Source organism: Erinaceus europaeus, chromosome 7 (genome assembly GCF_950295315.1).
Source record: "Erinaceus europaeus chromosome 7, mEriEur2.1, whole genome shotgun sequence".
NCBI lineage: Eukaryota > Metazoa > Chordata > Mammalia > Eulipotyphla > Erinaceidae > Erinaceus > Erinaceus europaeus.
This window is the reverse complement of record NC_080168.1, coordinates 54,462,618-54,485,849: the sequence shown is the minus strand read 5'-3', so window position 1 is coordinate 54,485,849 and position 23,232 is coordinate 54,462,618. Positions and strand designations below refer to the sequence as shown.

Below are 23,232 nucleotides of genomic sequence, written 5' to 3'. Positions count from 1 at the left end.
TCCTCTCTGTTTTCCCCTCCTCTCTCCATTTCTCTCTGTATTCAACAATGACAACATCAATAACAACAATAATAACTACAACAACATTAAAAAAAAAAGGACAACAAAAAGGGAAATAAATATTTTTAAAAATCTTTTTAAAAAGAAACTTATTCAAATTATATTTTGTGAGAGATAAAAGCTATCTGCATATATCTTATTTGATACAATAAAGAAAAAAAATATATATATCAGTACACCTAACTCCTTTCCATAGTACTCAGTTTGAACCATTCACATCAAAAACTCCATAAAATAGCAAGAATGATGACTTCATGTATGAAAAGTAATGGCCTGTTTGCAGAAATTAGCATGAACAAAATAGGGTTTGCTGCACTTTCTGAATTAAAAGTCACTAAAAGTTTTAAAATGTGGCATGAAAGTGAATCATTTTATAAAAACAAAAGCCAGCAATTCAAACCTTTCATAGTTAATCCATGTAGCAGGGAAGGTTCATTCTTAGGAAGGGCCCATCTGGCCTCCCTACAAATGGGAAGGTTTGTACATATGGGCCATAACATATGCATAGCTAGCTGAACCAACCCCTGCAACTAAATAGTAATTAGCATGGGGCAGGTTTTTTATGATTGCTAGCATACTAGCAAGTCCTTCCTGACCTACATCCAAATGGACATATGATTACATAAAATGGGTAGTTTCTTTCTCAAGCATTTATTTGTGTGCAAAAACATAGGATTTGTTTAACTGACGCCAACTAAAGAACTGAGACCCATATGTTACCCCATAAACTTACCGGTTAGCAATTTGTTATAAGCAAGATGCAAATATTATGGTAAGCATTCAGAACGTTTATTCAATGAACCTTATGTTGTAAGTGGAAACAACAGTATGTCAGAAAATTTTGTAATCACGAATTTCACCACTGGTCCCATTTTATGTGTAATTTAATGTTTCTAAAATCTACAATTTCTGATTAGAAGCACCAAGGTCAGCAGAGTCCTATATCTAAAGTAATACATGATTCACTTTTGGAGATGGAAAAATAGTAAAAATCTATGGTAGTGTGAACAAATTATACAGGTTAACATTCAGTAGGTCAAGCAGAATGATTAGGTATGTAAAACAGAGTAAAGAATTTGAGTAGTTGGTTACATTTGGTATTGATCTGTCTGGGATTCGGTGATCAATGAAGTGTAGAAGAAACCGAGACTATATACACCTGCCAGAAAATTATAGAAATAAACATAAAATTGAAAGTTTAACAGATTTCATGAATCTAAAAGTAATCAGTTGAGTCAAGTGTTGTTTGAATAGTTAAAATACAGAAGCAACCTAAATGCCCATTAACAGATGACTGGATAAGGATGTTACAGGACATATATTAAATAGAGCATAATGGAACTGGAGGTGAATATGTTTAGTGAAGTGAAAGTAGTATTCTGTGGGGTGTGGGGTGAGGTGTGGCCATAGAACTTCGGTGATGGATGTAGTGGGGAACTATAGTCCAGATACCTTATAGAGTAATATTAAATCAGTAATAATAAAAGACTTTAAAAATTGTTATCTTGTTTGAATCTAGCTCTCTCCCTGATATGACTACCCACCTTTAAGTCAGAATATCAAAACTATAATTAGCATAATTTGACTTTATCATAATAATTTATAATTCACCCCTCACCCTAAGTCAGACTGATGGGGTTTACAGTTAACAGTATTTTATACACTTTTCCCATATTTGGGAGTTACTCTCTGCCCTGATCCAGCTTTCTAGTCCTATTTCCAACTCTGACACTGTCTCCCCAGACAATAGTTTTAGACCACCTGCATGTTAGCTGTCATGCTCAAGCAAAAATTAGTAAAGTCATGAGCCCCTTGGAATATAATTAAAATAGACTTCCAAGCTTTTTCCAACATGAAGACCATCAATCGCATCTGCTATATTCCTATCTTTAGGTTCCTGATCACTAAACAAGTTGTTCTGCTTTATGTCTTAGTGTTTTTTTTTTTCAGCCACCAAGTTGCAGATGCTACTGTGATGCCAACCTGACTTCCTTGGGCAGATGACATCATCAGTGTGTCCTAGAACCACACCTCTGCAGATTCCTACCCCACTAGGGAAAGATAGAAAGAGGCTGAGGCATGGACTGGTCTGTCAATGCCCAAGTCCAGCAAAGAAGCAATTACAGAAGCCAGACCTCCCACTGTCTGCTCCCCATAAAGATTTCTGGTCCATACTCTCAGAGGAATAAAGAATAGGGAAACTGTGGTCTGGGAGGTGGCACAATGGATAAAGCATTGGACTCTAAAGCATGAGGTTTTGAGTTCGATCCACGGCAGCACATGTACCAGAGTGATGTCTGGTTCTGTCTCCCACTCTCTTCTTATCTTTCTCATAAATAAATAAAAGTCCAAAAAAAAAAAAAAGAATAGGGAAGCTTTCAATGGAGGGGATGGGATACGGAACTCTGGTGGTGGCACCTCTCTTATCCCACAATCTTGTTATCATTATTAAATCATTGATAAAAAAATAAAAGTGGAAAAGATGAAATTCATGCCTTAATGCTCTATTATAGTTATCACTATTGGCAGATCTTTTAAAAGAAACCTTTACTAGCCTCTTAAATTGCCCACAGATGGTATAATGACCATCAACCTACTCATAGTCTATTCATCAACCTAGTTTATGAACTGTGAATACTATAAACTACTGAGATTAGTAGAAACATGATGCTGTGAAAAGAGGAGGAAACTGGAAAGAAGGGAGGAAGGTAAACAACATAGTGAGTGTCAGAGAATAAGGGTAGAGAGCCCTACAAAAATATGACTTAAAAACTCTTGCCTGGGGTGGGGGTGGGGGGTACATCACTTCACAATCAGCAAGGAAGGTCTATAGGTGTCTGTCTCTCTCCCTCTCTATCTCCCCCTTCTCTCTCAATTTCTCTTTGTCCTATCCAATAAAATGGAAAAAAGAAAGAAAGAAGGAAGAAAGGAAGGGAAGAAAGAAAGAAAGAGAAAAAGAAGGAAAGAAAGAAAGAAAGAAAGAAGGCCACCAGAAGCAGTAGATTCATAGTGTAGGCACTGAGACCCAGCAATTACCCTGGAGGCAAATAAATAAATAAATAAATAAGAAACATTGCCTACTTGTAATTAAATTATGCTTCAGCCATGTCATTTTCCCTGTATAGAAGGTTTAATAAAGGGGACCAGGCACTGGGTTAAGTGCATATAATGTGAAGCGCAAGGACCAGAGCAAGGATCATAGTTCGAGCCCCCAGCTCCCCATCTGCAGCAGCGGTCACTTCATAAGTGGTGAGGCAGGTCTGCAGGTGTCTATCTTTATCTCCCCCCTCTGTTTTCCCCTCCTCTCTCAATTTCTCTTTGTCATATCTAACAACAACAACAGTAATAACAACAAAATGGAAAAAAAATTTAAAAGGCCTCTAGGAGCAGTGGATTTATAGTGCAGACACCAAGCCCCAGCAATAACTCTGGAGAAAAAAAAAAAAAGAAAGTTAAAAAAAATTTTTTTCTATATATTAAAAAGATTCAGTTTGTGTTTTGAAAAACTTCGAGACATACAATTAATTTCCCCCTCTCATATTAATTAACTAGTGATTTATATGACTACATTTTACTAGGAGTGTACATAAACACCATTCCCAACACCAAAAGACTGTGACCCATCCCTCCCACCCACTCCCACCCCCCACTGGCCCAGGAAGCTGCATGTCTACCCCTCACCACAGGGTTTGTACTTTGGTGCCCTACTTACAATTTGGTCAGGTCCTGCTTTTAGTTTCTCTTTCAGATCTTCTTACTCAACTTCTGTTGATGAGTGGGATCATCCCATACTCATCTTTATCTTTCTGACTTAGCTCACTTAACATAATTCCTTCTAGCTCTGTACAAGATGGGTCAGAGAAGGTGGGTTCATTGTTCTTGATAGATGCACAGTATTCCATTGTGTATATATACCACAGCTTTCTCAGCCACTCATCTGTTGTTGGCCACCTGGGTTGCTTCCAGGTTTTAGCTATTATGAATTGTGCTGCTATGAACATAGGAGTACACACCTCTTTTTGGTTGGGTGTTATGGAGTCCTTGGGGTATAACCCCAGGAGAGGAATTACTGGATCATATGGAAGGTCCATGTCTAGCCTTCTGAGAGTTTTCCAAACTGCTCTCCACAGAGGCTGTACCAATTTACATTCCCACCAGCAATGCAAAAGGGTTCCTCTGTCCCCACAGCCTCTCCAGCATTTGTTGCTGCTGTCCTTTTTGATGTATGCCATTCTCACAGGAGTGAAGTGGTATCTTAGTGTTGTCTTAATTTGCATTTCTCTGACAATCAGTGACCTAGAGCAGTTTTTCATATGTTTGTTAGCCTTTTGGATCTCCTCTGTAGTGAATGTTTTGTTCATATCCTCTGGATGTGGTCATTTGCTTTTTTGATGCTAAGTTTGCTGAGCTCTTTATATATTTTGGTGATTAGTTTCTTGTCTGATGTATGGCATGTGAAGATCTTCTCCCATTCCGTGAGGGGTCTCTTTGTTTGTTTAATAGTTTCTTTGGATGTGCAGATATATAGGCTGTGTAACTGATAGCAGACTCTCTCAAAAGCCTAGACCAAGTAGATCAGAAGCAACCAATAGCACAGCTATATACAAGATACTGGGTACAGTACAGCAAACCCTAACAAAAGGACTTTTCAAAGTTAACCCAATTACCAATTAATGTGATGATAACATTAACTAACGATTGTCTTTTTGAACCCTAAGACAACAGGAACCTCACATCTCCACTATAGAGCCTCTACTTCCCCCAGTCCTGGAACCCTTGGATAGGGCCCACTTTCCCGTATGCCTGTCCCAATCCATATCAAATAATATTGCATCTGCCGATCACAACCTAACCAACGCAACGATTGCCACCTCAACATACTTTTCATTTCAGACTGTGTCCAAAGACTTCACGTGTTGAATGACAACCCTTCAGCTTCATTACTCGGGTGAGACCTTTCCTTTCATAGTATACTCTAATTTCATTTCAGGTCTTTCACTTTCTAACAAAGTCCCAAAACCTAGATATACACCAGTTTCTGAGAGAGAGAGCATATGTTCACACGTATCCATAAACTACTGCAAAATATATACCTGAAAGCAGAAGTACACTAGAATTTGCAGTGAGTAACCCCCTAACACTTCTTCTCCACTATTCCAAGCTTTGGGTCCATGATTGCTCAACAATTTGTTTGGCTTCGTATGTTAACTCTCTTTTCAGTCACCAGGTTCCAGATGTCATCAGGATGCCGGCCAGGCTTCCCTGGACTGAAGACCCCACCAATGTGGCCTGGAGCTCAGCTTCCCCAGAGACACACCCTACTAGGGAAAGAGAGAGGCAGACTGGGAGTATGGACCAACCAGTCAATGCCCATGTTCAGCGGGGAAGCAATTACAGGAGCCAGACCTTCTACCTTCTGCAACCCTCAACAACCCTGGGTTCATGCTCCCAGAGGGATAGAGAGTGGGAAAGCTATCAGGGGAGGGAGTGGTATATGGAGATTGGTTGGTGGGAATTGTGTGGATTTGTACCCCTCCTACCCTATTGTTTTGTTAATTTATCCTTTCTTAAATAAAATTTTTTTTTTCATGAATAGCATTCTTTCATTTCTATTTGTTACTTTCCTGGATATTTTTTGGAACTCTAACACTAACTGCTGAGATTAACTCTGACTAATACCTCTGTTCCTGCTTTTGGTAAACTCAATGATGGCTGTAAAATTGAGCCATTATATTCCATTCCTTCCTACAATCATTGTTCTCTCTTCTGTGTCCCAAATGTTAAACATCATGAGGTCAAAAACCACTCAGCAGAAATATGTTTAAACTCATAAATGTAATCTGCCTTAAAGAATACTTATAGTTAAAAAAAAAAGTTTAAGGTTTTCAATCAAATTTCATTCTTCTTGAACAAAAGCTATTCCATTACAGAGAAAATACTTTCATATTAATTCATACAAATACACAAAAAGAGGTGTATAGTGGATTTCAATTTGGCATAGATTTTTCAGGTTGTACTCTAATCAGATTTTTTTTTTCTTACCTAAAATTGTAGAAATTTATAGCATCTTTCCTATCAAGTATGAGCTTTCTCTTACCTTGTAGGGGAAAAAAAGGTTACAATGAAAGTAATTCATATTCACATTGATTTTTGTGATGACTAGAAGGAACATAAACAGACATGATAAAACAAGAGAAGATTACATATGAACATAGCAGTTAAGGAGGCCAGAGAAAGCTCACCCAATAGGTACATGCCTCAACATTCACAAAGACCCAGGTTCCAGTCCCTGAAATAACAGTTTAATTCATTTTATCCCAACTGATATAATATCTATTTTGGACAAACAGTCACAATTATTCTTTACTTTTCAAAAGAGCAAAGTCAGCTGGAATGAGGTGGTGATATGTGTTTCTGATGGAATCTTTTTATTTTCCAAGTTCAGTTTTAACATGCTAATTTTTGGCATGTGATAATTAGATTTATCAATCTAGGTACACACACACACACATACACACACACACACACACACACACACACACACACACACACACACACACACACACACTTTTGGGTCTTATCAGACCTTTGGGACCTCAATTTCACTCTCCTATTTATCCCCATCCCCTAACCATTCTGCCTCATCACCAAGGTACAAAGTCATACTGCCATTTCCAGTGAATGATTTTAAGCCCGTATATTTATTTGGAGTTTGACATTATCTATTTACAAACTTTCTCCCCAGAGACCAGAGTTTTCTCAGTGTCCTACTCTCTTGTATTCCTTCTCAATCTTCTTTGCAACTTCTTTTACTTTCATCTGACCAATGAATATTAGAATTACTTAGAGATTTTTTCCATGCCTTCATCTTCCTATTTATTTAGAAGGCACAGGGAGATTAGAGCAATAATTCTGGCATATGTGCTGGCATGTTGAGAATTAAACCTGGTGCCTATCATATGTGAGTCCTGTACTGTACTCATTAAGTCATCTCCTTGAACACAGTTCAGGCCTGCTCTTTACTTCATCAAACTCACCCTCTTCCAGACATTTTTTTCACTCCATAAATTTTAATCAATATATTTTAAGGACAACTGTGAAATTTGTATTTGTACACCAGGTGTTTCTGTGAGTTTTTACTTATATATCCAACCGGACATTCCTAAATGGTCAGCCAGAATAAACTAATCTAAAACTTAATTCATCACCTCACTGCTATCAGTTTGCCCAGTATGTCCCCTGATCTTACTTTTCATGTGTCACCAAATAATATGGCCACCCACCAGTACAGTCCATCTAAATAGATGTAAACTCTGAAGTCTTTCCTAGTTGATACTTGCAAGAGGCACTATCACTCCTCTGCTCAAGATGCCCTAAATCACAACTTTGTTTCTTTGTGTCCTTTTTGTACATCCTCTGAGCTTTTTTTAATTTTTTTAAATTTTTTAAAAAAATATTTATTTTATTTATTTATTCCCTTTTGTTGCCCTTTGTTGTTTTATTGTTGTAGTTATTATTATTGTTGTTGTTGTTGTCGTTGTTGGCTAGGACAGAGAGAAATGGAGAGAGGAGGGGAAGACAGAGAGGAGGAGAGAAAGATAGACACCTGCAGACCTGCTTCACCGCCTGTGACGCTACTCCCCTGCAGGTGGGGAGCCGGGGTTCGAACCGGGATCCTTAGGCCGGTCCTTGTGCTTTGCGCCACCTGCGCTTAACCCACTGCGTTGCCGCCCGACTCCCCCTCTGAGCTTTTTTATCCATCTTCAGTTCTTCTTGAGAATTGACTGTCCTCTGACTACTAAAGTCATTTTTTAAAAGAAGCTTTTTTTTCATGAGAAAGAATCAGACATCACTCTGGTACCTGTGCTGCCAGGGACTGAACTCAGGACTTCATGGTTGAGAATCCAGTGCTTTCTCCACTGCATCACTTTCTAGACCACGCCATCTTTTTTTAATATTTATTTATTTTCCCTTTTGTTGCCCTTTCTTTTTATTGTTGCTGTAGTTATTATTGTTGTTGTTATTGATGTTGTCCTTGTTAGATAGGACAGAGAGAAATGGAGAGAAGAGGGGAAGACAGAGATGAGGGAGAGAAAGACACCTGCACACCTGCTTCACCACCTGTGAAGCGACACTTCTGCAGGTGGGGAGCCAGGGACTAGAACCGGGATCCTTACCCCAGTCCTTGCATTTTGCGCCACATGTGGTTAACCCACTGTACTACTGCTGGACTCCCAAGCCATTTTGTTTTATGGGAAGAAATCTAATTACCTAGGACTAAATCTTGGAGCTTAGTCAGTGACTGATGATGCAAAAGATACGGTATTTTGATGAGACTAGGTTGGCCTATTTTGTACTTCTGCTATACTCTCCATTTCTCTGTCGTCCTACTATACTCATAAGTATTATGGGATAATATCCAACACAAGTGAATTTATAAATATTTGTTGGATCAATGAGTGAATAAGATAAGTATTGTTTTGACTACTGAAAGATATGAGAGATACCTAACTAAAGTAGATAGAGCCAAAATGAATAATAGCATCCTTTAGTTGACAGGATCAAGGAAATTTGTACAGGTGGGGACATACATACACATGTAAACAAATATCTGAATCCATAATATATACTACATACTACTTTATGTACATGTAATTGGAAGAGCTCTAAACAGATTGTTTATAAAATACCAAATGGCACTAAGTATTGTCTTGTGCAATTTAAAAAGATAACACTAAATCTGAAGCACTTAAAAGTATGTTATTACATATGCCACTTCTCTTTTTGTATCTTCTATAATCATTCCCCAACTCAAAACAACAAAACCCCAATTCAGATCAAATTAATTTTTAATTTAGCTAAACACATGACCTTCTACCTCTTATGTGCATTTCATGAAATATAATGCTTGTTTATAAAAGAAAACTATCATATATTAACTAGACTAGATGACTTTCAGGATTTTGTGTTTGTAGTCATAAAGCCTACAGAAATGTAAGTCTGTTTCTACAACCCTCCTAGCAGTTTTAACATCTTAGAAACTTTCCTGAAAATATATTCATTGTTTTTTTAACACTATCTCTTTGGTTTCATATGAAAGTTATGTTTATCACATGATTGCTCACCCAATTATACAACAAAATAAAAAGCACCATCAAATACTTTAATAGGAATATAGGAAAATGTAGTTTTCTGCAAATGATGCAGAAAATAATGTGACAACAAAAAGTCTGATTGCAAGTAAGATATTTGTTGTGTTAGAATCTATCTTCCCATACTTTAGGGGGGAAAGGCAAGTACAGCTTTGAGAATGTAAATGTGATAGAAGATATAGAATTAGTAAAATCATAGAGTTTAAAAATACAGCACCACGATGGTAATATAATTAATATAAAATAAAATATTTGCCTAAATATTTAATGTGATAGAGAATAAAACATATGAGGAAAAGACCACTCTATGTTGACATTAGTGTTAATAATTATCATCTTATAAAACCCAGATTATAAATATTTCCTATACTTTTTAAATAGAGAAAAATAGTAATTCTAATGCCATATCTTCTTTTAAAAAGAAAATGATGATGTTCTTGTGTGTAAATGTATGCTATTGCATATATGTATATAAAATTCTGCAAATTTTCTCAACCAGAACTACTATTTTCTAATGAACTATTTCATAACATAATTTTGTTAATATTTACCACTTGAACTGTAGAGGTATAACATGATTTTTAAAAAGAAAGAAAAAAAAGAAACATAAACCTAGTTGATTCCTTCAAACAAAATTCCTTAAAATATCTCCTGCATTAGTGTAGATATCTAAATATACTCCTTCTTGGTTAACTTGAAGCATATACTTTTCAAAAGAAGAAGAGGGAAAAAAAATACAGACTCAGTCACCTTTTCTTTTTCTCTTATGCAGCCAAACAGGACAGCAAAAAAGGCAAGCCAGCAGAGTATCCCTTGGTCTAATTAGATATCTTTAAGGCCAGACAAAATAGGGGAGGGAGGAACACCAAGGACTTGCACTTCCCCTCTAAGCAGCTTGGCCGGCCCAGCCCCACAGTGCTAGGCCTCCAAGAAACCCAGCAAAGAAACTGACATTATGTCCACAGGTTATCATTATCTTTCTTCTTCCTCTTTTTTTAAAATCTTGATCGATCCCTCCTACCACAATGATGCTTCAGGACATCTCTCACTGCTGGGGATGGTTGACCATCCAGTATCATTAAAGATGGGAGGTAGGAAGGAAGCTAGGAAGCAGGGAATGTGGACAAGGTGTGGGGGGAGGGTGCAGTGAGAGGCAAAGCAGGGTCAGAGGCAGCCACCAGCCCAGCCTGGGCTCCTCCTTGTGTCTTTCTCTCCCACTGAACTCTGCTGACCTTTCACTCAGGAGCCAGCTGGAGCCCAGAGAGATTTAATTGAATGGATTCCTCAGATGTGTTTGGACTATGGGTGATGAAGAAAGGAGGAGGAGGGAAGGAAGGCTGGATACTGTGGTGAAAAGAGAAAAGAAGGGGAGGGAACTTTCCATGACCTTCAAAGGCTAATTGCCTGCCTCTTCCTAGGCCCTCACTGGAGCTTGACTTGCAAGAGCTCCTGTTGTCTGGTCTATCTAAAGCTCTCCAGCCCCTCCCAGAACCCCAGCTTCAGAAAAGTAGCACCAGCAGCCACTCCCCTGTGACCTCCAACCCAATCAATAGCAGACCAGCCAAAGTGGCTGTAGCACCCCTCAGCCCTTCATAGTCAGAACTGTATTAAAAGACAGTTAGTCCCGATTCCCCAAGCCTCCCTCATTAATCTGAGCTCAGGAAGATAAATAAATAAATAACAACGGGGATGTAGGACTGACCAGAATAACTGGCGTGCGTGCGTGTGTGTGTGTGTGTGTGTGTGTGTGTGTGTGTGTGAGAGAGAGAGAGAGAGAGAGAGAGAGAGAGAATGTGTGTAATTCAGTCTCCTTCTATGTTAGTTTAATAGAATAAAATTGAAGCCAGCAAGAGAAAACAAACCTCTCCTCTGGCACTTTCTCCCGTTCTCCCTCTCGTTTCTATTGTTTGTTTCTGAAATTATAAATCACAGGGAGTAACCAGATTAAGAGGTCATCCATGAACACTGCCCCTCCCTACCTCTCCCAGTGCTCTAAACCTTGTCTTTACAAGGGTGTGTGTGTATCTGTGTCTGTGTGTGTGTGTGTGTGTGTGTGTGTATGTGTGTGTGTGTTTCCTTCTTTAAACTTAAGTAAAAAGGAGTCAGTGAATGTCAGCTGTGTTAAATGGGTGACAAGGGAGATGGAAAGAAGAAAATTCATCCCTTCTTGTCTTTGAGAGCAGTTTAATTAGGCCCAAGCCCCCTGTGAGTGGGTAAGAAAAAGACTGGAGGTGGCTTGTCTAGCTTCCTCTAAAGGCAAGAGCAGCACACACACACACACACACACACACACACACACAGGATTTTTAAAGGATCATGTAAGAAGATCAACCGATAAGCAGCTAATTTTGTGTACTTAGGGAGCAAAGGAGTGAGCACTCTCCCACTGGAATATCCAGAGCAATGGCATACAAAAAAGGAAGAAGGAAAGATCTTAAGTATTTTACTATCAATGCTCATGACTTAAATTAAAGATTTATACTACTTGACAAGGAGGCCAGCCATAGCTCTTAGGAAGCATGTGGTATGTGTGTTAATAGCTGTGTGTACATGTATATCAATGCACATGTATATAGGTGAGTGTGAAGTAAGAGTTGATGGAGTCATATACATACAAATATGGATTTTTTTAAATGCCTGCTTAGTTATTTTGCAAATTTTCATCAGAAACCATTTTAAAACTAATTGAAGTCTACCGAGAGGAAACCTCATTTTTGAGTCAAATGAATTTTCTGAAATGTCATTTGATTCAGGAAATATGACTGATATGCCTGATTTCTCGATAAGAAATGAAATGAGCCATTGTCCTTCAGGATATCATAGACTTGAAATGGGGGATTTTATGGTTAATGCCATCAGATAGAAGTGTCCTACTTTGAAAGGAGAAGTCCATCAGCCTCAGGGAAAGGCTTAAGTAGGAATTCCACTTTAGATCTGATGCTGCAGTTAAAGCTGACATGGAGCAATGATATACATTTTTCCTAAGCAATAATTACAAAATAAATTGACCACAAATAATGAGAATATTGATACCAAAAAGTTGATCATTTTATCACTTAACATTTTAGATTCACTCTGAGATGCTACATTTGATACGGAAGTCAAGAGTGAATATGGAGATTAAACTGCAAGTTTGAACATTGTATGAATATTAAATATTTGAAAATATAATCAGTCTAATAATTACTATAAAAGTACCAACAACAAAGATAGAAAGACAATAAGGAAATAAAACTGGTAATAGTATGTTGAAAAGTATACATAGCCAGAAGCAAGAAGAATATTTGGGTCATTGACCTCAGGCACAAATGAGTAAGTATATAACCATGCGTAAGAAATGTCAGCACAGAAATGCAGGTGACCATGTTGAGGTGTGTATTTTAAGTGGATTACAGTAAGTAGAAGGAAACCATTGTGATCAATGTCTTCCATAGGAAAAGAGATCATTATGAATAAAGTTTATGGAATATTACCCTATAATAAAAAAAACATGACATTGTGTCCTTTTGAAAAATGGAGAGAAACTGGAGGTGATTATGCTTAGTGAAATAAGTAAACAGATGAAAGACAATGACTGGGTAGATTCACTCATATGTGGAATCTGATACATAGGAACTTCCAATTTTTTTTTTTAAAGCAAGCAAACTGTTTCTAAGATTTTTGAAAAGTTTGGTGGTTATCTTTGGGAGTTGGGTGTGTTGGGACATAGAACTTTGGTGGTGAGTGTAGCCTGGAACTATACCCTAAAATTTACAATCCTACAATCTTGTAACCCACTATAATCACAAAAAATGAAACAAATAAATAAATACATGCATACATATAGAACAAAAAGCCCCTAGGAACAACAATGTTTAGAATAATGCTTGAGTTACCTAGAATTTATCACTAGTGTTAACTAGAACTCATTACTATTTATCAAGTCTCCTAGGCTTGTGTTAAAAAACTAACGGGTCATGGTTGAGACTGCTTCTTACCTAGTTGAGTCTACAATGGCTGAGATCTCCATTCTCCTTTCATTAAAGTATTAAAATATCATCTGTGTGCACCAGTGAAATACACACCAGGTTTCTTGGTCAAATTACCTTAGTGTTATACTTAATAGTAGGATTTCCATACCAAATTGGGCGGGGGAGACAGCATAATGGTTATGCGAAATGACTTTCAAGCCTGAGCCACCCAAGATCACAAATTCAATCCCCACTACCACCATAAACCAAAGATGAGCAGTGCTGGGGCCAGGTGGTGGCACACCTAGTTAATTGCACACATTCCAGTGAGCAAGGACCCAGGTTCAAGCCCCTGGTCCCCACCTGTAGGAGGAAAGCTTCACAAGTGGTAAAGTGGGGTTGCAGGCATCTCTCTGTCTTTTTCCTTCTCTGTCTCCTCTTCCCTTCTAAATTTCTGTCTCTATCCAATAATAACTAAATAAATAATATAATTTAAGAACAAAGATGAGCAGTACTCTGGTGAAAATTAATAAAAGAATGAATAAAATTCATTAATAAAAATGAATAAAGTTGATATCTGCTAGACCTCAAAACTACTGACCAGTACTTTCACCCTTATCACTTTGAATATACACTCTCCAGCTGATCATGCCTATCTTTTACTTTTCTATTTACTTAACACTGAAAGATTGCTGACAATGGCTGGGTACATGCAGAGTTCTACAACACATACTATTCCCTTGAAACTTAGGAATAGGGGATAATAAAAAATAAGTGTGAGAAAGGGAAAAAGGATTTTTTTAAAAAGTATATTTGAAAGTAATGTTCTTTCATACAAGGTGAAAGATGTGGGAGATAAGAAAGAAGCAGAGAGAGCCAGTAGAGGTAGGGAATGAAAGGATAAAGGGAAAAGCTCAAGATGTATTTGGTAGAGGATAGTGGAGATGAGGATCATGTAATTTATTTTTAAGACAATTTTTATCAGAGCTTTTCCCCTGCAGATGGGGACTTGGGGCTTGAACAAGGGCCCTAACACACTGTAATTTGTGCGTTTAACCAGGTACATCACCACCAACCTGAACCCAGACAGATGTATGCTTTACATGTTTTAAATGAACTATCTCCTATTTCTTTAAATTCTAATTTAAATTAGCATCCAGTATGTGATATATGAGAGTTTTATTCTTAGATTCACATACCAGTGAGTAAACATGAGTCAGTGATATATGAGAGTTTTATTCTTAGATTCACATACCAGTGAGTAAACATGAGTCAGTACTTACAGACATGCGAAAATGTTATTATGACATTTAATGTTTTCTTTTTCTCCAGGGTTATCACTGGGGCTTGGTGCCTGCACTATGAATCCACTGCTCCTGACAGCCATCTTTTTTCCATTATTGTTGTTATTGTTGCCATTGCTGTTGGATAGGACAGAGAGAAATAGAGAGAGGAGGGGAAGACAGAGAGGGAGAGAGAAAGATAGACCTGCAGACCTGCCTCACTTGTGAAGCAACCCCCCTGCAGGTGGGGAACCACCGGGGGCTCAAACCAGGATCCTTGTGCCTGTCCTTGTGCTTCACACTATGTGCACTTAACCCGGTGCACTACCGCCCAGTCCCTGACATTTAATATTTTCAATGGAATGGGAATGAAAATAGTTATAACACGGTATCAAGTTGTATACATTGACTTATTATAATGTTGGCACATCACAGATTTCTCATAGGCTTCCTGGAAGTAAGTCTACACAACATTAAAGGGCAATTAAAATTTAGAAATTCAGAACTTCTTCAAAGAAAGGCCATTGTCTTCTTGAACCTTAAGACAGCAGGAACCTCACATTTCCACTATAGAGCCTATAATTCCCCCAGTCCTGGAGCCTTAGGGTGGGGCCCACCTTCCTGCATGCTTCTCTCAATTCAAATAAAATGATATTGCATCCGCCGATCCCAACCTAATCAATGCAATGAGTGCCACCTCAGCATGCTTCACTTCAGACTGTGTCCAGAGACTTCAGGAATGGAATGACAACCCTTCAGCTTCATCACTCGGGTGAGACCTTTCCTTTCATAGTATTCTCTAATTCCATTCTAGGTGTTTCACTCCCCAATAAAGTCCCCAAACCTAGATATAGACCAGGTCCCCTGAGATAGAGCATATGTTCACACGTATCCATAAACCAAGGAAAAATTTATACCTGAAAGCAGAAGTAGACAAGAGTCTGCATTGAATACCCCCCAAGACTTCATCTTCACTATTCAAGCCTTTAGGTCCATGATTGTTCAACAATTTGTTTGGCTTTGTATGTTAACTCTCTTTTCAGCCACCAGGTTCCAGATGCCAGCATGATGCTGACCAGACTTCTCTGGACTGATGACCCCACCAATGTGTCCTGGAGCTCAGCTTCCCCAGAGACCCACCCTACTAGGGAAAGAGAGAGGCAGACTGGGAGTATGGACTGACCAGTCAATGCCCATGTTCAGTGGGGAAGTAATCACAGAAGCCAGACCTTCCACCTTCTGCAACCCACAATGACCCTGGGTCCATACTCCCAGAGGGATGGAGAATGGGAAAGCTATCAGGGAAGGGTATGGGATATGGAGACTGGGTGGTGGGAATTGTGTGGAGTTGTACCCCTCCTATCCTATGGTTTTGTTAATGTCTCCTTTCTTAAATAAACAAAAAAAAGGCTATTAAAATTCTCAAATATTTAGAAGAGTCACTCATACTTCATTCTTATATAAAACTGAAGTAAAAGTTTTTCAGTTGCATTTCTGATCACCCTGTGTCTCTTCCACAAAATGGCAAGAGAAGTAACATCTCTATTTATTCATAATAGGTATTAGAATCTATATTGTCCTCAATGGGGCTTCACCACTGTGTGTTGACCATTTCAGAACAAAAGAAAAGCAAAGAAAGAAAGATCACAGCACTGAAGCTTCTGCCAACATGGTAGGGACTAGATTCAAACCTGGACACACACATGGCAAAACAGATATACTATTCAGGTGAGCTATCTTGCCAGTCCAAAGTGAATTACTTAATGATACCTTTTCTCCCCCCCACAAACCAGTAATGCATATATTTCATAATCACCTACATATAATCTGTCAAGACTTTTTTTAGGGAGTCAGGCGGTGACTCACCGGGTTAAGCACACATATACAAAATGCGTAAGGACCCACGCAATGAATCCAATTTGCTCAGTGAATCCAGTTCAAGCCCCTGGCTCCCCACCTGCAAAGGAGTCACTTCACAAGCAGTGAAGTAGGTCTGCAGGTGTCTTTCTTTCTCTCCTCTTCTCTATCTTCCCTTCCTTTCTCAATTTCTCTCTGTTCTACCCCCCCAAAAAATAGAAAAAAATGGCCACAGGAACAGTGGACTCATAGTGCGGATACTGAGCCCCAGTGATAACACTAAAGGCAGAAAAAAAAGACATTTTAAAGCAATTCCTTGGCATACCACACATATGTATAAAATAGTATTTAAAAGATTGGTATTTGAATAATGTACACTTGATTTATTTTGTAACTGTTTCATTTTAAACTGTATGATTTTAATAAGGAAGCATAAACACAATGAAAATCATCTTCACAAATATCTTAAAAAATAGTAGAGGAGTTCATCTTATTTGCCCCAGTTTCATCTAAATCATTTTCAATATGGAAAATCTTATTAAAGGTTTATCATGTAGTCTGTGTGTTCAACCAGGTGCACCATAGCCCAGCTCCCTTACTTATCATGCAATCTGTATATTCTCTTTTTTATCACTTGGAAAATACATAAGACACACAGTAGTCTTAGAGTATGACATACATTTGTTTTGCCTTCCATTTTTACACAACCAATGAGTACAGAAGAGCACAAGAAGAATTACAATCTCATAGGTACTGATAGAGCAGTGTTAAGAGGAGATGATATAACTCAGCCTTAGATTGCACCCTCAAGAAATCATGCTGGATTTCACAACAGGTAAGCATCTTGACAAATTCTTCTGAGTATGATGAAAGCAGTTTGAAAAAATCGCATAGGAGTACATTCTGGATAACATCTCAGATTCATCAATTTTGTTCCAGGGACTTTTACAGTATTATACTTAACTAGAGGTATAGTACAATACTTCTTCAACCACATCATCAATCCTACTAAGGCAGTGCCAATAGTCATTTGTGAAACCAAATTAATCAGTTGCTTAAAGTTGCAACTTTTAAATTCTGAAATCCTTTTTTTTTTTTCTTCTGTCATCTCCAGAAATTCATTGTGCTGGCTAACTTTTTCAGATAGAGAAAGAGGGGAAGAAAAAAAAAAACCAACACAGCACTGAAGCCTCCATAAGTGCAGTGGGGCCATGATTTGAACCTGGGTTGCATGTGTGGCAAAGCAGTGCAATGCCAAAGTAAACTAGTTTTCTGGATTTAAATTCTGAAATACTATTTTTAATATTTTAATTGACTTATTTATTGAATAGAGAAAGAGAGAAATTGAGAGGAGGATAGAGAGTGAGAGAGAGGAAAAGAAATACCTGCAGCACTGCTTCCCTACTCATGAAGGTTCCCCCTCTAGGTAGGGGCCAAGGACTTAGCCCCGGGTTCTATGCATGGTGATGGCTGTGCTCTATTGTGAGCACCGCCTAATCCCTCTAATTCTAAAACATTATTTACTTGTTCAGGGGTTAACATAAGAGAAATACTTTGTTTCTCATAAATACCACATCAATTAAATCATGTCATCAAGTGACATGATTTTCAAGTTTGAATATTCTTCTACACAGTTTTTCTTGGTTATTACTGGTGTTTTTATGTAGAGCATGGCTGGATTATTTCACAAAAACCACTGTTAAATATAAAATCTCCACTCACTCACTCATTTATTTCTGATTTCAGTCAATATCTAGTAAGAGAATGTTTTCTATGAGCTTATTAGTACTTTCTTCATTTGTATATCCCCGGCAGTGAAAGCAATGCCTAATTGTTTGGCGACACAAGAATGCATTAAAGACATAAATTAAATTTTGTTTTATTAAACAATAGCCTAATAAAAATTTTATATATATATATATATATATATATATATATTGCAACCGGACTTATGCTGGAACTCAGCACAATTCACTGTTCAAAACAGTCATTTTGATCTTTTCTCTAGTTAAAGAGTAAGAGACAAAGAGAGACAGATAACAAAGGAGAGATACCACAGCACCACCTAGCCACTCACAAAATTTTCTCCCTGTAGGAGGCCCCAGGTGGTGTCTAGGGGTTCAAACCCAAGTTGTTGTGCATGGTAACCTGTGTGCTCTACCAGATCAGTCACCTCCCAGTTCCAAAACCTATAGTTAAAAATAACCCAAACTTCATGCTTCATTTTTAAATTCTATTAGAAAATGTTCACTCAAGCCATGTCATGGTTTACAGTACAGTGGTTGACACATAGTCAGTTTCTCCTCTCCCCGTGCTAAGTGTCTGAAAAACACTTTCACCCTCAACTTAGTTTCTTTTCCAGAATTATACACCAGAACCCAAGACCCTCTCCACCCTTCCCTTCACTTTGTGTAAAGTCATTTGCTTTGGTGTAATGTACAGTCAAGGTTCAATAAATAACCCTGAATAACAACAAGTGCTTTAAAGTACTAACTTTAGGCAAGTAGTAAATTGATTTTTACCTCTTCCACTTCGATAATAAAGTTGCAATTGAATAATTTAGTTGAAATGGCCCCCTTACCTACTTTTTGTTTGAACCAGCCTCCTGGTTGAACCAGAACCCTACACCTATCAAAAAGCACTCCCTCACATACTAGCAACATTCCATGATGAAGCATTCTACTGGGTGTGTCATGAATATGATGCTTACTTACATTTGTACTAGCATTACTTAATCTTGATAATATCTCTGACACTACTGTTTAACTCTACAGCTAGAAATAAGTAAACTTAAAATAACTAATATAACTGGAAGACTATAAGTGTCAAAATTTTCAACACGCTGTGAATCTGATGAATCTAGAAATCAGATTCAGTCATGTGGAGAAGAAAGGGAGAATTAGATCTTTACATTCTTTTCAAGTTCAATGGGTTGGCAAGACCACTGATAACAAGAAAAGGGAAAAGGGAAAATGTAGTATAATCTAAGAAACATATTATCCTTACATTTTTCTAGGACAATGTAATAGATAGTAGGCAAATGAAAATAGTGATTGAAGAATGAATTAATACAAATATAAATGAATCGAAGAAAGATATTTTTCTGTAAAATAAACCAATATTGGGTTCTCAATATATAATTCCCACATTATATATTTATGCCATGTTTATCATTTTAATACTAGTTTAATAATTCCTACAGATTAAACATAAATATATTAATCCATAATTCATTTTAATGGTGATAGGGAGGGAGCCTAGGACCTCAGAGCCTCAGGCATGAAAGTCTTTCTACATAGTTATTATGTTGTCTCCTCAGAACTAGAAATATCTGTAATCAGGGTAAGAATACTTACTCATAAGATATTTTAAAATATTACATTAAAACTACAGGATATTCATTTCAATCTGTTGATTTCATAAGTTTGGTAAATTATTAGAAAATTGAATGTAAAGAGCATTCAAATGATATGTGAGTACAAAATGGAATGGCAAAAGCAAAGTGTTATATTAGAGAAGTGTGTTAATATGACCTAAGAATATAACTTCTAAGATAAATATTATATTAAGTCATTCATACCATTATGAGTAATGCACAGGAATAACCCAGCAATATATAATTACATAAAAATACATACAAATGACTTCTGTTTATAATCATATAAAGTAAAAATCTGAATTTACTTTCCCAACTTCAGGTAATGAAACACAATATGTCAAATAACAATCTTAAATCACTGGAAATAAACAGCATGAGATGGTTATCCCTAAGAGAAGACAAACAAGTGAAGTGAGCTTGTTGAGTATACTAACTTCTTACCTGAAAGCAGTTTTCAGTCTATAGAAAAAGGAAGGGAACCTTACGATCTGCACTATTCCAGCCTTTAGGTCCATGATTGTTTAACAATTTGTTTGGCTTTGTATGTTAACTCTCTTTTCAGCCACCAGGTTCCAGATGCTAGCAGGATACCAACCAGATTTCCCTGGACAGACAACTCCATCAATGTGTCCTGGAGCTCAGCTTCCCCAGAGACCTACCCTACTAGGGAAAGAGAGAGGCAGACTGGGAGTATGGACCGACCAGTCAACGCCCATGTTCACCGGGGAAGTAATTACAGAAGCCAGACCTTCCACCTTCTGCAACCCACAAGGACCCAGGGTCCAGGATCCCAGAGGGATAGAGAATGGGAAAGCTATCAGGGGAGGGGATGGGACATGGAGATCGGGTGGTGGGAATTGTGTGGACTTGTACCCCTCCTATATTATGGTTTTGTTAATGTCTCCTTTCTTAAATAAATAAAAAAAGAAAGAAAGAAAGAAAGAAAGAAAGAAAGAAAGAAAGAAAGAAAGAAAGAAAGAAAAAGGAAGGGAAATCCAGATAGAACATGGGGAATTTCTTAAATTGCAGATAGACTAGAAATTGAGAAAGTTAAGGTGACTGCAATTTGGGAAGCAGCAAGCAAGACAGAAAATGTTTTGAAAATAAACAGAATTGTCCACTTTCATCTCTGGCTTAGGTCATTTGTGAGAGATATGATGAACCCTCCTGAAGTTGTTAAAAAGAAGAGACATGAGAAGTGTAATAGTTCTTTTAGAATTTGTCTAGCAGATCTTCTGGTCTACACTGGAAGGCCACCCCCTTCCAAAAAAAAAAAAAAGACATATAAAAGTATTAGGCCACACACTTGTCAGTATTCCAAGATGGTTAAGAATACTCTTATTTTCCCACCATCTGAAGAGGAAAGAACTAGTAGTAAGAGACATAAGGGGAAAAAAACTTTAAAAATAATACATAAGCTATCAAATTCAATCACTTTTAAAAATCACACTTCAACTGACATAACTGTAAGGACAAACTACAAGAGAATATAAGAGATTCCCCACTCCTGAATCAAGTCAATTAAGGCTTCAAAAAATATAATAAAATCTACTACCCAATAGTATAAAACTCAGATTGTTCATCATCCATTATTTTTTTTTTCCAGATGAAGTCATCTCCTTTTGCTCTTGGATGAGCCTTGATGAGATCATGTTAAGTGAGATAAGCCAGAGGGAGTCAGGTGGTAGCTCAGCGGGTTTAGCGCACATGACGCAAAGCACAAAGACCATTTAGGATCCTGTTTCAAGCCCTTGGCTACCCACCTGCAGGGGAGTCATTTCACAGGCGGTGAAGCAGGTCTGCAGGTGTCTCTCTGTCTCTCTTCCTCTCTATCTCACCCTTCTCTCTCAATTTCTCTCTGTCTCTATCCAATAACAAATAAATAAACACACACACATACACACACACACACACACATACGCACACACACACAAGTGAGATAAGCCAGAAAGAGAAGAATGAATACCAGATGATCTCAATCATAGGTCAAAATTAAGAACCAAGAATAGTAAGGGAAAAACATAAGGTAAATATGGACTGGGAGTGGTGTACACCAAAGCTAATGATTCTAGGGAAGGAAGGAAAGGGATGAGATGGAGAAGCTTTGGGGTCTTGGGGAATGATGATGGAAAAGGACATTGGGTGGGGAAGAGGGAGCCTTGCAGAAACTTACCATGGGGAGATAAAAGGTTGTACCTGGGGCCAGGTGGTGGCACACCTGGTTGACTGCACATTACAATGCACTAGGACCCAGGTTCGATCCCCTGGTTCCTACCTGCAGGGGGAAAGCTTCACAATTGGTGAAGCAGGGCTGCAGGTGTCTCTCTGTCTCTCTCCCTCCCTTTCACCCCCTTCCCTCTCAATTTCTACCTGTCTCTATCCAATAAATAAATAAAGATAATTTTTTTAAAAAGTTGTACCTATGCACCAATAACTATACAGTAAACCATTAAGCCCCAAATAAAGTAGAGGGGAAAAATTCCAGGGTGCAAAGAAGCAGAGAATGTGACCAAAAATAGAAGAAAATCAACCAATAGAGAGAGATTGAAAAATGAGAGCTAATAGAGTATTCAGACAAGTTGGTCTAAAAAGCTATTCTACACTTGTTCTTATCTTCAAAGAGAGAAAAGTATGACCATGATGACTAGAGCAAATAGAATAGAAAAAAAAAGAAATAAATAAAAAAGCAGTGTATCTAGAGATTAAACAAAACAATGTCTGAAAAAACTCTATAACTACAACAACATATCAGCACATTAAGCCTGACAGAGCAAAAGATAACTTAATAATTACAAAAACAAAGAAAAGGGAAAACTCTAAAAATGAAGCAAAGTTTGAAAACTGTATTTGAGGGTAGAGAAAGCAGAAGTTTAAAAAGAAGGTAAAAGGGGGAAAAAAAGGAAGGGCCCGGCTGTGAGGCACTTGATCAAGCACACGTTACCATTCACAAGGACCAATGTTTAAGCCCCTGGTCCCCACCTACAGAGGGGAAACATCATGAGTAAGGAAACAGTACTGGAGGTGTCTGTTTCACACTTTCTCTCTATCTCCCCTCTTCTCAATTTCTCTGTCTTTTTTCAAATACAAGAAAGTAAAATAAAGCAAAAAATAAATACATAAATTCTATTAAAAAAAGAAGAAAAAGAAAGATCAGAAAACAGAAAAAAGATTGGAGGAAGGAAACACACTTGGAAGCCATGAATCAAGCAATGGAAGTAGCCTCTGGGATTTCATAAAAATAAGGAAACAAGGGGCCATGTGGTGGCACCACTTGCAGGGGGGAAGTTTGACAAGAGGTAAGGCAGGGCTGCAGGTGGTATCTCTCATCCCCTTTCAGTCTCCTCTTCCACTCTCAATTTCTCTCTGTCATAAATAAATAAATAAATAAATGAATGAAATAAATCCTTCCTAATGTTTCTAAATAGAACACAGCTCTGAAGATCAATATTGTACTTCTTACCTCCAGAAATAGAAAAGAATAAATCTTTGATGTGTAATAATTTCCTTTAAGAGCATTTGAAAACTATTTGAGCACTTTTTAATAATTAAAT

General features: G+C 37.7%; 1 non-coding gene across 1 annotated transcript; it reads left to right on the top strand.

Moving 5' to 3' along the window:
* The first annotated feature begins 20,877 nt into the window (after nucleotides 1–20,877).
* On the top strand, nucleotides 20,878–20,939 carry LOC132539653 (U7 small nuclear RNA). Its single transcript, XR_009550984.1, has one exon. It is a non-coding gene; the product is annotated as a U7 small nuclear RNA (small nuclear RNA).
* The last annotated feature ends 2,293 nt before the right edge of the window (nucleotides 20,940–23,232 follow it).